The sequence below is a fragment of the Euprymna scolopes genome, chromosome 36, assembly GCF_053919585.1.
Source record: "Euprymna scolopes isolate OS-2025 chromosome 36, ASM5391958v1, whole genome shotgun sequence".
In the NCBI taxonomy this organism is placed as follows: Eukaryota; Metazoa; Mollusca; class Cephalopoda; order Sepiida; family Sepiolidae; genus Euprymna; species Euprymna scolopes.
This window is the reverse complement of record NC_136517.1, coordinates 51722011-51737082: the sequence shown is the minus strand read 5'-3', so window position 1 is coordinate 51737082 and position 15072 is coordinate 51722011.

Here is a 15072-nt window from a genome sequence, read left to right as displayed (position 1 = left end):
ATCTCAACGGTTATAACGTTTTAATGAAATAAAAAGAATCTCGTATGTCCACGTCTACACACCATCTTCACTTAATCTATTTAAACTTATTGTACCTATTTACTATGCCTCCCCACGGGACAGAGTTAGACACCAAGGTCGTTATTTAAACTGATTGTACCTAAATTCCTATGTATTCCTGTGACATGTCTCCAAATTACGTTTCTCGACTTCACTCTTCATAAAATCACTGTAACTTTATCTCATAGCGTCGTATTTATTTCACCCTTTATTTATCACAGTTTTATTAATATAAAAAATCTCCCACAAAAAGGACACGCGTCTCTTTAATCGCAACGTCCTTTGCTTTTTCTTTTTAACGTCTGCCTGCCTGTTTATCTCTTGTTTACCAGCTCCATGTTTGTGTGTGACTTTATAGCTGTTCATTTGATAGTGTTTCATTGTTTGCAACGAGACGCTATATTACTAAAGTGCACAGCCCATAGATATTAACCGTATTTCGCAAGTAATCACCACGGTAATCTTACACGGCAATAAACTAGTATAAATACACACGCACGAGCGTGTACACACACACACACACACACACACACACACACACACACACACACACATATATATATATATATATATATATATATATATATATATATATATATGCGCGTGTGTGTGTGTGTGTACACGCTCGTGCGTGTGTATTTATACATATATATATATATATATATATATATATATATATATATATATATATATATGCGTGTGCGCGTGTGTGTGCATTTACTTGAATATATGTATATGCGTGAATACATTGGTGTGAATAAAAACTAGGCCAGACTTTGGTATTTAATGGTCATGGACGAATACATACGTTCTCGTTAATGTGTTCTGACTTTAACGAGATGTCAAAACATTTAATATAATTCAATTAAGATCTTTAAAATAATTAATGGGCTTTATTGAAAGATTTAACACGAAATTAATTGAATTAAAAATAATGAATGACATTTAATTGACGTTTTCGAAATGATTATTTTATGAAGTTTTGAGCTTAACAATACTTAAGGCACATTAATTGGCACCATCAAAAGTGTATATGTGATTTAATGGAGATTTTCGAAATAATTTTTTGGAATGAAATTGAAATAATAATAATTAATTCGATTTAAGTGGAATCTGTAATTAAATCAATATGATTTAATTGCGACTTTCAAACTAATTAATTGGATTAAATTTAGAAGTTCAAATTGGCAAGTTTGATTTCGAAATAGTTAATCTACTTTTTCTATCACTTTCGCACTAAAAAAAATACTGGCAAGAAAGATTTTATGAACTAAATCGATCACACAAGATTTTTATACCATTAAACACTTCGTCGGGTTAAAAATAGCATTAGCGTGTGACGTTTTTTCATTATACATCAGACAAGTGTAAATGCGTTGAAATATTTTAGATAACTTTACTTGTATATTCATATTCTAAATTCTCTGAAATTGATTATATATAACTACACACACACACACACACACACACACACACACACACACACACACACACACACACACACACACACACACACATATATATATATATATATATATATATATATATATATATATGTGTGTGTGTGTGTGTGTGTGTGTGTGTGTTGGCAGCAAGTCATTATTCAAACACGTCTGAATTGAACACGACAGAGTTCTTCTTTTTTCCGATTTTGTTGGGTATCTTTTCAATTTGCCGAGAGGTCTTTTTTTTTATTTCCACTGGCATGTTGTATACCATGCCGCCCAAAAGTTGTTGCTCGGCCATATTCTTCTCAAACGCTTTTTATCGGTACATGCGAGTGTCGTCAGGAGCGATTGTTGTTGTTGTCATTTTCTTTTTCTTTATTGAGACTTGGTGTATTTATAGTTAGTTTTCTTTTTTATTGGTTATAAAGGTGGGCGCGGGTTAGGGTTAGGGTGAATTATTATTATTTTTAATTTTGATTATCTTAGTTTATAGTTTATTTTTTTAGTTTATTTATTGTTAGTTATTGAATACAGTTAGTATATCTGTCCCGGTATTAAATGAGATCCGGTTAATAAGGGGCTGTAGTTTTTTTTTTTTTATTAGTATGGCTTTTAGTAATTGCTAAGGTATCAATTTTTAGTTTTGTTAGTTAAGATATGTTTAATGTCGGATGACTGTATGTTTTATTATGGAATGTTAGGTGTTGTTTCAAGGCGCTATTATCAGCTAAATGATAGGTTAGTCATCGGGAGAGTGTTGTTGTATGTATGTATGTATGTATGATAGGTTAGTCATCGGGAGAGTGTTGGTGTATGTATGTATGTATGTATGTATGCGTTGTATGAGTTCATAGAATGGGTTTGGAGACATTTTTTCGAAGGGGCAAATAAATTCATACACTACATTATGTTGGTTTAGTGTGGTGTTATTATTATTATCATTATTATTATTATTATTATTATTATTATTATTGTTGGTGTTGTTTTTTTTAATTATTAAATCGGAGGTTTTAAATTTTGTTCAATATGTTATTAGTTTGATCTTTTTGTTCTGGTCGATCGTTCTGTTGTATCTTTTAATTAGGGTTGTTATTATTTCTTCGTCTTTTTGTAGTTAGTGTGTAGTTGGTTTTATAGTATACTTTGATGGTGTCGTTTTTGTTAGGGTTAGGGTTTGTTTTTATTGTGCACTGAGTTTAAATATAGTTTTATCAACAATATTATTGGGAAAATTATTGTTTATTAGGGTTTGTGTTATGTTTTTTAGTTCTTTGTAAAATATTTGTAGGGTTGATGAGCGGTGAATAAATTTTTTTATCAGAGCAGTTTTATATTTTTATGGGCATTCGCTATGGTAATTTACGAGTATTGCATTGTAGTTAGTAGGTTTTTTTTGCATGTTGAGGTTATGTATCTGGTGGGATTGCTAGAATTTACGAATACGTCAAGAAATGGTATTTTGTTATTTATGTATTGTTATTGTCAAGAAATGGTATTTTGTTATTTATGTTTTGTTATTGTGAAAATTTGAGGACGGATTGTGTTTCTTGGTTGAGTTTTCTAATGTCTTGAACGGATTCTGCTGCGATGAATATGTCGTCGACAAATCGGGCAAAGATAGTGGGTTTATTTTTGGGATCTGAGAGGATTTTGCTTTTGAGCTGGATCATGTAGTATTCTGCGAATGCCTAGAAGTTATCCCATTAAGACGCCATCTATTTGGATGCATGTTTTCCCATTAGGGCCAGTGAAGGGAACTTGTGTGGTGCATTTTAATAGTAATTTTTCTAGGGTTTGGGCTCGGCAGATTGAAAAAATAAAACAACAAAATCGGAAAAAAGAAGAACCCTGTCGTGTTCAATCAGACGTGTTTGAAAAAAAAAAACACACACACACACACACACACACACACACACATATATATATATATATAAACTCAAATATTTTTTCTTTCTCAAAGGTATATTAATCAAAATACAGAATTGATTAAAATTACTTAACAGAACACAAGATCAAAAACATAACATCGTCAATGTTTACAATGCAAAGGTTTTGAAACAACTGTAAACTACAACAGAAGTAGTCGCTATAGTCTCACAAATACATAAATCCATAGTCTGAAAAATGAAGAGCTTCTAAACACATTCAAACGACACTTAGTGAACATCACCCCTCCCCCTACAATATCACCCATATAGATGATCTTATTTTCGGCTATTTTTTTGGGTAAAGAACGCAAAACATTTGAAATATTAGATCAATATTATAATAATAAAGAGTTATATTACTAACGACATCGTTTTATGTTTAAACAATGACAATCCACTAATGATTATCAAATATATCTCTAGAAGCATACGCGGAATTCCAAATTAATATTATAAATATATATATATATATATATATATATATATATATGTGTGTGTGTGTGTGTGTGTGTGTGTGTGTGTGTGTGTGTGTGTGTGTGTGTGTGTGTGTGAAATACGAATGACAATTATGTTTACAAAGACAATCTAAAATATCTTTCCTTTTATAATGATATATTGGACTCACTCTTTTTTCCTAGTATCCATTTGTGAATTATTTCACAGAATTTTTCCTTTTGGATGACATCGAAATATCTCCCAGTAACACGATTCCTTTGGATTTTTACTTCTGGATACTGGACTTTTACAAACTTTTCTTGGATTTTGCCATTATTGGATATTCTACTCTTCACTTGACCATCCATTCACGTGAAATCATTTTTTTTTTTTTTGCATTCCCTCTGTTTCACTATTAAAAAAAAACTTTTACCAAATAAGCTCTATGACTTGCTTGTAGTTTCATTAAATACTTTGCAAGCAAAATCCGATTTCGCATTTTGCTAGTTCCTGTCCTCTAATGAGAAGGTAAATATTTCTTTCGAGAGTCCGCGGATTAAGAACAATCCACTTAATTTGTTACTCCTTTTTGAAAATTAAGTATGTTTTTAACTCTTCTTAAAGTGTTTTAACGTTTTATTAATTCTTAAAAATATTTAAAAAATAAAATGTTTAATTTCAACGTTATTTCACGCGGTTAATGGTAGCCGAATGGATACGGTCTTTGCTAATCAAGCCAGAGATGGCTTGTGTTGCCAGGTTCGAATCTATCGACTGGTGTTAATCGTAACACCCTGCAGTGAAGATTCCCGAAAGGATGAAACACTAGTGTCTGTAGGTATTAAATTATTATAGTAAAATAATTATATATATATATATATATATATATATATATATATATATATATATATATATACATTATTTAGACTAGTGCATGTACTAGCCTACCCGTGTCACGGCGTTGGCCCGCCCCAAGCAGTTATGATAACGATAATAATAAGTATGTAAGAACAGGACTAACAATAATGTATTTTATTTATTTGTTGTGATAATTTTGTTTATTTTGTAGAATTTTTTGTTTTTTTTTCAAACAGTTAATATTTTTCTGTTTTTTTTTAAAAATACTTTTCAAACACTAATTTGTTTTCTGATTATATGTCGAATTTTCGAATGCAAATGAACGGTTTGGTTAAGTCTGGGAGACTGGAAATGTTATAAATGAAATGAACAGTTTTCAGGCATTATTAACCTTGCCACCAACGCTGAGTCCAGTTAGTACGTATTGTCTTTGTATTTATGTTTGTCTGGATGTTGTTTTTTTTTTGTGGTACGTGGACATAGTATAAAAGCAATGAGAGAATATACTCCTACCACTATAAATACCACTACTAATTAAAAATGAACTAATAATCTTCAGCATATTAATACCATAATTCCTTTAATAAATTATGTCGCTGTACATGGAAATAAATTAAACCTTGTTTTTTTTTTGGCTAGGATCCAAACGTAGTCTGTTCTGTCTAAAGATTGGTATAATGATATCGTGGGATCTTCGTTCACGTCGTGCGCCTATACAATGGAAATATGTCACAGACTCCTAATAACGATATTGGAGATAAGCCGTAATAACCCGATATATTCTGACGCTACATTAACAAGATTACTTAGATAAATACTTTTACAGTTTTAACAAAAAAGGCTACAATACTATTGCGGGGTCTCTATTCACGCCGAACGACCACAAAATACTGAAGGGAGGCATGGGTCGTATATATTCGTTCGTCATAATGTCATTCCCCAAGCAAGCAAAAATATACGAGGGGTAGCGTAGTATTTATTATAATGTCATGATAATTTCATCCGAGGCATTAACTCCTCTTTTTAAAGCGGGTTGTGTAATAGGTGTGTCAGAAACTTTGTGAAAAATATTGAATAATTCGACACCCCTGTCTTTCCAAGCTTACAACTACTCGAGAAATGTAATTCAACCCCTAATTTTTTTTTCAATTAAAGGAGCAAGGACCCAGGTTTCATTAAAACAAAAATACAAACAACGTGGTTTAAAAAAAAGGTTTTAAACTTCGGACTTTGCAGATAAATTTCTAAAAAACACTACTTTTTTGTTTTAAATTTGAATATATTTTTTATTGATCTTTTATCTTCAATTTGTGATATATAAAACTTTGATGAATAAATTAATTATTTACTTTTTAATAGACATTTCAAAATGGGGGAGGGGCTTGAATTAAAAAAAAAACGTTTGTCTAAAATATTATATTCGGTTTATTGGAAAGATCATAAAATTTCACATTGACCCCGAAAATATCGTAAAAATAGAATCAATAGAAAAATTTTGATAGATTTTTAAAGTTTAAAAATTGAAAAATACTGAACTCGTAAAATTCGATTAATTTCATTACTGTTTTTTAAAAAAATAACATTTCCATTACTTTTTATACAACTTTAATAGTGTATTTTGGAAGTATAACCAATAAAGAAAATAAACAACCCACTTTTAAAAGAGAAATTACAAGTTTTTTATATTTTATTCGCAGTTTCGTGTTAGGGGTGTCAAAGATGCCTATAAAAATTCTGATACACCTAGTTGTGCAGTAACTATTCTATTGTCATGATATCATCTTTCAATGGATTGACTTCTTTTTATGATGAAAGCGATAGTGTAGTACCTGTTGTGATGAGCAAATTCTTTCAAACATTACCTTTTCCTTTGGGGGCAGTGTTGTATATATTTGTCTGTCATGATACGACGCTTCAAGGCAGCTAGCAAACATATAACACCAGTATCTTCCCATGAGTTCCTTCTTCTTTTCAAAAAGGTGTAGTATAGTATCTGTCCTATTGTCATGGTGTCAACTACACAACGATTAACTATAGTTTAGTATTTATTAGCCTGGGTGACCGGTGTTGCCCGGGTGTTTGGAAGGGTGTGTTGAGCAAACAAAACAAAATGTGGTAGTAGGCAGGCAGGCTCGAACCCGTACCGCGAAGGAGGAAAAGAACGTGATAAAAAAAACAACAACAACAAAAAAAAAACATGAAGTCTTTGCCGTTTCGTCCATCGCCAAACCAGAAATAGCGAAGTTTTAAATTAAGGCTGGTCAATCGAAAAAAGGGGATGACTTTCGAAAATATCAGCGAAAATAGCGACTCTTCCCTGTAGAAAATGGCCCAGTTGGGGGTGAGGAATTAATGTTTTTTAGCCAAGTTTTCGATATTTGTCGTCCGAAGGATTGAGCTTCAAAACGATACCAATTTCGTAAAAATCCGTTGTCTTTGTCGAAAATTGTAGGCAGATATACATACATTTAAAAAAGGCTTCCTTCAGTATTGACAGACTATGGATACCCACTGTAAAGGGTGCCTGCACATGAGATTTTTTTTCTGGGTCGACATTGTTGAATATCAGTGGTAAGTGGAGTTTCAGGAGAACTGGAAACAATGCCGAGATAAGCGGAAAACACATGCAGCGCCTAGAATTCCAAATGGTCACCCATCTGGTACTAGCCAGGCTCAACGTTGTTTAACTTTGATGATTTGACGAGAACAGGTGTGTCAACGTAGTTATGCCGTACATCCATCCATCCATCCATCCATCCATCCATCCATACATCCATACATGATGATTGTAACGTCTTGTCAGACGAATGCCACTCCCTCAGACACGAGCCCCAAAAATGACTTCCATCGCCACAGGACCATTTTAATAGACAAATGCCTGAGGGATTATCTGTACACAGATGATGTAACAGAGTCTTAGCTTTGTACGACAGCTTAGTCTCTCTCTCGGTTCAAAATGTTGAGATCCAGCAAAAAGCAAGAGCAAGATAGCCAGCAGCAAGTTAAACTGCAGATCAACTTAATGCGAGTACTGGTCTACCACTTTATCGTATTTTTGAATTAGAGATTTGCTTCTCCTAGAAAGGCTGCCTTCAACACGGCTTACGGGAGCACTCTCCACCCCCAATACACACATACACACACACACAAACACACACGGTGCTAGTTGGCCTTTGACCCCGAAAAAGGGTTTATTCGCTCTTTGGAAGGTCTTGTTTTTAATCCTTCAGGGAGACTAGCCAACCTCCTCACCAAACAAGTCTGGTGAGGGAACCAGTTTAGTCGCCGGTGACCCGACCATGAGGCAGGTAGTACTGGGTTAAATGGTACCAGTAGCATATGACATGACCTGACTATACATACATACATAGATACATTTAAACAGAGGTGAGATTTATATTATAGAAGAAGATTATTCCCAACTATTTCCTTCTCTTTTGCGTACAGTGCAGTGTATGTTTATACATCTTCGACCGCTTGCAAAAAAAAACACAACTGGAAGAAGCATATATTTGTTAGTAATACAAATTATTATTATTTTAATTCTAAGAAGAAGAAAAAAAGGGAAAACAAAAAGTAGCGTTTCCCACGGTCGAAATGTCAAACTGAACAGTGAAACACATCGTTTATATAAATATCCCCTACCGATCGATACATAAATACATTTTTATGGTTTTCCAATCTTGCAGGCAACTCACTTCTTTCTGTTAAGCTCATTATCTTGAGTTCCAGGTTTTTAGTCCGTTCATATCCGCCTCGTATTTTTCCATTTCGTTCCTTCTTCTTACGTTTTCGTCTTCTATTTCTTTAACCTGCAGGCATTTTATTTATGAAGATCAGACATTTTGTTTAACTACGGAAGGCCATAATAAGCAATAACTTTTCAAAGTTTTTTTTTTCAAAACTCGTGGACACCAGCCAAGTCTAATAATGCATACAACAACAGTAACATTTTTTTTATTATACCAATGATTCATCGTTTATTAAGTCAAAAAACAATTAGAGGATACGCGTTTATGCGAGATTTTCAGATAAATGATGACCAATAATACGCGAGAATTGGAAACAGTGAGTACAATAGAGACAGTTTGATTATCTGAGAAAACAGCTAAACAATTATTTGCTGACATTTAAATAGAAAGACCATGTTGTAGTTAACAGGTAAGCAGCTTCGTAGTAATGTGTTTCACAAATAGGAAGCTTTTGGAAAGAAACTGTCTTATTGGAAGTTCCGTTTAACTTTAGATATACAGATGAAGGAAAGAAAGTTCTTTTCAGTGGTAGTAGGTAAACGATATCTTGCTGTGAATATTTTACAGGAGGGAAACCAAACATTGGAGCTCAGTCGAGTTTCTACCGTATAAATAACGATTGAACATTAGCTGAAAATCTCTTCTAGGTGCGCTAGCAGCACAGAGAGTGATCCATTGCCCGAAGTCTTCGCCTGAATTCGGTGCTTGATTCCGTCACTGATCGGAGTGTCAATCGCCTGGTCTCTGTTAAAGCAGTGACAGAGAGATTCAATTTTTGTGAGGGGTTTTCTTGTAAATCGCATTTTTCTTGTAATTTCTATTTTATCATAAATTGCATTTTTCTTTTTAATTATGTTCTTCCATATAAATCACATTTTTCTCATGATTTGTATTTTCTTATAAATTGTATTTTTCTTAAAAATTGTATTTTTCTTATAAATTGTATTTTTCTTATAAATTGTATTTTTCTTATAAATTGTATTTTTCTTATAAATTGCATTTTTCTTATAAATCACATTTTTCTCATGATTTGTATTTTCTTATAAATTGTATTTTTCTTATAAATTGTATTTTTCTTATAAATTGTATTTTTCTTATAAATTGTATTTTTCTTAAAAATTGTATTTTTCTTATAAATTGCATTTTTCTTTTTAATTATGTTCTTCCATATAAATCACATTTTTCTCATGATTTGTATTTTCTTAAAAATTGTATTTTTCTTATAAATTGTATTTTTCTTATAAATTGTATTTTTCTTATAAATTGTATTTTTCTTATAAATTGCATTTTTCTTTTTAATTATGTTCTTCCATATAAATCACATTTTTCTCATGATTTGTATTTTCTTATAAATTGTATTTTTCTTATAAATTGTATTTTTCTTATAAATTGTATTTTTCTTATAAATTGTATTTTTCTTATAAATTGTATTTTTCTAATAAATTGTATTTTTCTTATAAATTGTATTTTTCTTATAAATTGTATTTTTCTTATAAATTGTATTTTTCTTATAAATTGTATTTTTCTTAAAAATTGTATTTTTCTTATAAATTGCATTTTTCTTTTTAATTATGTTCTTCCATATAAATCACATTTTTCTCATGATTTGTATTTTCTTAAAAATTGTATTTTTCTTATAAATTGTATTTTTCTTATAAATGGTATTTTTCTTATAAATTGTATTTTTCTTATAAATTGCATTTTTCTTTTTAATTATGTTCTTCCATATAAATCACATTTTTCTCATGATTTGTATTTTCTTAAAAATTGTATTTTTCTTATAAATTGTATTTTTCTTATAAATTGTATTTTTCTTATAAATTGTATTTTTCTTATAAATTGTATTTTTCTAATAAATTGTATTTTTCTTATAAATTGTATTTTTCTTATAAATTGTATTTTTCTTATAAATTGTATTTTTCTTATAAATTGTATTTTTCTTAAAAATTGTATTTTTCTAATAAATTGTATTTTTCTTAAAAATTGTATTTTTCTTATAAATGGTATTTTTCTTATAAATTGTATTTTTCTTATAAATTGTATTTTTCTTATAAATTGTATTTTTCTTATAAATTGTATTTTTCTTATAAATTGTATTTTTCTTATAAATTGTATTTTCCTTATAAATTGTATTTTTCTTAAAAATTGTATTTTTCTTATAAATTGTATTTTTCTTATAAATTGTATTTTTCTTAAAAATTGTATTTTTCTTATAAATTGTATTTTTCTTATAGATTGTATTTTTCTTAAAAATTGTATTTTCTTATAAATTGTATTTTTCTTATAAATTGTATTTTTCTTAAAAATTGTATTTTCTTAAAAATTGTATTTTTCTTAAAAATTGTATTTTTCTTATAAATTGTATTTTTCTTATAGATTGTATTTTTCTTAAAAATTGTATTTTCTTATAAATTGTATTTTTCTTATAAATTGTATTTTTCTTAAAAATTGTATTTTCTTAAAAATTGTATTTTTCTTAAAAATTGTATTTTTCTTATAAATTGTATTTTTCTTATAAATTGTATTTTTCTTATAAATTGTATTTTTCTTATAAATTGTATTTTTCTAATAAATTGTATTTTTCTTATAAATTGTATTTTTCTTATAAATTGTATTTTTCTTATAAATTGTATTTTTCTTAAAAATTGTATTTTTCTTATAAATTGTATTTTTCTTATAAATTGTATTTTTCTTAAAAATTGTATTTTTCTTATAAATTGTATTTTTCTTAAAAATTGTATTTTTCTTATAAATTGCGATAAATCTCATTTTATTCTTATAAATCTCATTTTATTCTTATAAATCGCATTTTTCTTATAAATTTCATTTTCCTTATAACTTGCATTTTTTTCATACATTACGTTTTTCTTATAAATAAACTGATCGTAGTGTCAATCGCCTGGTCACTGTTAAAGCAGTGACAGAGAGATTCATTTCCTAATAAATTGATAGCCTCAGTTTGAAAAAAAGTAAAAGTATTTTATTTTACTAAATTTCAATTATACTTGTAAATTTTCTTGTAAATCGTATTTTTCTTGTAAATCACATTTTTCTTAGAAATCGCATGTTTCTTATAAAGCGCATTTTTCTTATAAATCGTATTTTTCTTATGAATCGCATTTTTCTTATGAATTTCATTTTATCATAAATTGCATTTTTCTTTTTAATTATGTTCTTCCATATAAACTACATTTTTCACATGAATTGTATTTTCTTATGAATTGTATTTTTCTTATAAATTGCGATAAATCGCATTTTATTCTTATAAATCGCATTTTATTCTTATAAATCGCATTTTTCTTATAAATTTCATTTTCCTTATAACTTGCATTTTTTTTATACATTACTTTTTCTTATAAATTGCGTGTTAACGGTTAGGTTAGGTACTATTGGGCTTTTATTTCATCCTTATAAAATTTAACAAATGTTTTCATAGAGTTTGGAACGGATGAGGCGATTTACGTATAAAACGCTTTTCAGAATACGAACATTTAACGATACAAAAACTGAGCCGGGACCAATTAATTTCGTATCTCGAGGTTCCACTTTATATATATATATATATATATATATATATATATATATATATATATATATATATATATATATATATATATATATATATGTATATATATGTATATATATATATGTATATATATATATGTATATATATATGTATATATATATATGTATATATGTTCTGTCTTCAGACCGGGCCCTTTTTTAACAAGGGACACACGCTTTAAGAGCACCGGTGCCTCGGGCCTCGTTCGCATTCATCTCTGTGCGAGTTTTTTCATATATAGTTTTCTTTCTTATTTCTTCCCTTCTTGATCTTTCTTTAATGGAAAACTTACCCGTTTAGGCATTCCAAAAAAAAAAAAAAGAAAAAAAAAATGTTATGTCGCTATCCACGGGATCTCGTTTTAGTCTCGTTCTGCGATTCTGTCCCTCCTCCCTCCTTTTCACCGCGGAATTCAAAACTACACAGACTGACTTTGCTCGACTCCATGAACTGGGCTTTCCCCGTTTAAGCCATGAGGTACGTTTAGTACATCCTATTATTCCTTTACCTAGCCATTTCTTCTACGAAGAACTTGAAACCCTGTTTCTGTTTATTTAATCTAGTGTGTGACTTCCACACTTAATTTGTAGAAATTCTAATTATTTCCTTCTTCGCTCGCACAGAACTTATATCTTTTCTCAGACTTCTATTATTTTTATTTCATGGGCGTTGGGTAGTTTATGCACCGCACTAGAATAACAACCTTTGTAAAAAGGAGACATAACCGTTCCATACTTTCACCTAACGATTTAATAATAAGAAAAAGAAAAGACACTTTTCTAACTGTTACGGACTTTCACCTAACAATTTAATGGAGAAAAGACATTTTCTAACCACTCCATACTTTCACCTAACGATTTAATAATAATAAAAAGAAAAGACACTTTTCTAACTGTTACGGACTTTCACCTAACAATTTAATGAAGAAAAGACACTTTTCCAACTGTTACGGACTTTCACCTAACAGTTGATTGAAAAGGATAAGATATCCAAGAATCTGTTAATTTGGAAGCCTGTCCAAAACATAATTATTTTCATGTATTATTTCCTTTTGTTTAATTATGTTTTCTCCTTTTAACTATTTGTTTTGTTTTTGTTTCAGATTTTTTACCTAATTAATAAAACGTTTTCAACGTACCAGTTGTTTTCGTTATGTCGATTTGAGTTTATCTGTCTGATCAACGCACGCTTTCTAAAGTTGACTGCTATACGGTATTGTAGGTACCTGAAAGCAAGATTCTGAGGAATAACTGCCGCGAGTTCCAGAACAATATATATATGTATATATATATGTATATATATATATGTATATATATATATATGTATATATATGTATATATATGAATATATATATATGTATATATATGTATATATATGTATATATATGCATATATATATGTATATATATATATATGTATATATATATATATATATATATATATATATATATAATGAGTTAAAGTTAGCGTATTCCAGTATACTTCCGCTTGCCAACATGAAACAATTTGCCAAAAGGAAAAAGCAGAAACAAATACCAACATTTGCATTATTTTAATAAACGCCAATCAGCAATACGTTAATCATTTCGTTAACCGACATCATTTTAAGGTAAGACTTCATTATCCAATGAGCGGCTTTGTCCATCGGTTAGTCAGTTGGTCTGTCACTCTGCACGTGGAAATACCATTTTCATCGGCCAGTCCTGCGCTTCTGTAGGTTTGTTATGAAGTTGGTTTCGACGGGTTGTCATGATGTCGCGTAGGTTGGTTTGTCATAATGTCAGTTTCCTTTGTTTGTTATGTCGTCAGTTTCGTTTGCTTGTCAGGATATCGGTTTCGATGGTTTGTCCTGTTGTCGGTTTCGTTGGTTTGATTATGATGTCGGTTTCGTTGGGTTTTCATGATGTTGGTTTCATTAGTTTGTTATTATGTCGGTTTCGTTGGTTTGTTATTATGGCGGTTTCTTTGGTTTGTAATTATATCGGTTTCGTTAGTTTGTCATGATGTCAGTTTCGTTGGTTTGTTATGTCAGTTTCATTGGTTTGTCATGTCGTCGGTTTCTTTGGTTTGTCATGATGTCGGTTTCGTTTGTTTGTCATGTCGTCAGTTTGGTTGGTTTGTCAGAATGTCGGTTTCGATGGCTTGTCATGTTGTCGGTTTCGTTAGTTTGTCATTATGTCAGTGTCGTTGTTTGTTATTATGTCAGTTTCGTTGGTTTGTCTTGTCGTCGGTTTCTTTAGTTTGTCATGATGTCGGTTTCGTTTGTTTGTCATGATGTCGGTTTCGATGGTTTGTCATGATGTCGGTTTCGATGGTTTGTCATGATGTCGGTTTCGATGGTTTGTCATGATGTCGGTTTCGATGGTTTGTTATGATGTCGGTTTCGATGGTTTGTTATGATGTCGGTTTCGATGGTTTGTTATGATGTCGGTTTCGATGGTTTGTTATGATGTCGGTTTCGATGGTTTGTCGTGATGTCGGTTTCGATGGTTTGTTATGATATCGGTTTCGATGGTTTGTCATGATATCGGTTTCGATGGTTTGTCATGATATCGGTTTCGATGGTTTGTCATGATATCGGTTTCGATGGTTTGTCATGAGGGTGGTTTCGATGGTTTGCTATGATGTCGGTTTCGATGGTTTGTTATGACGTCGGTTGCGGTGGTTTGTCATGATATCGGGTTCGTTGGTTTGTTATGATGTCGGTTTAGATGGTTTGTCATGATGTCGGTTTCGATGGTTTGTCATGATGTCGGGTTTGTTGGGGTTTATGATGTCGGTTTTTATGTTCATTCACGTTTTTTTCATGTGTATTTGTCAAACTCACACAACTGACTGTCGAACTTTGGATTTTTCACGGACTTTTGAGCAGAACATTTTATTTAATTTACTGGACTCAATTTCTTCATTCCGTCAGTCATGACTGGTAGGAGTCTTAAGTAATTCACAAATTGTATCATTAATTGAACCCGCAATGAGGATCAGACATTCAATCTGCCGAAGAGCATCGATTACAACAGATTTTAT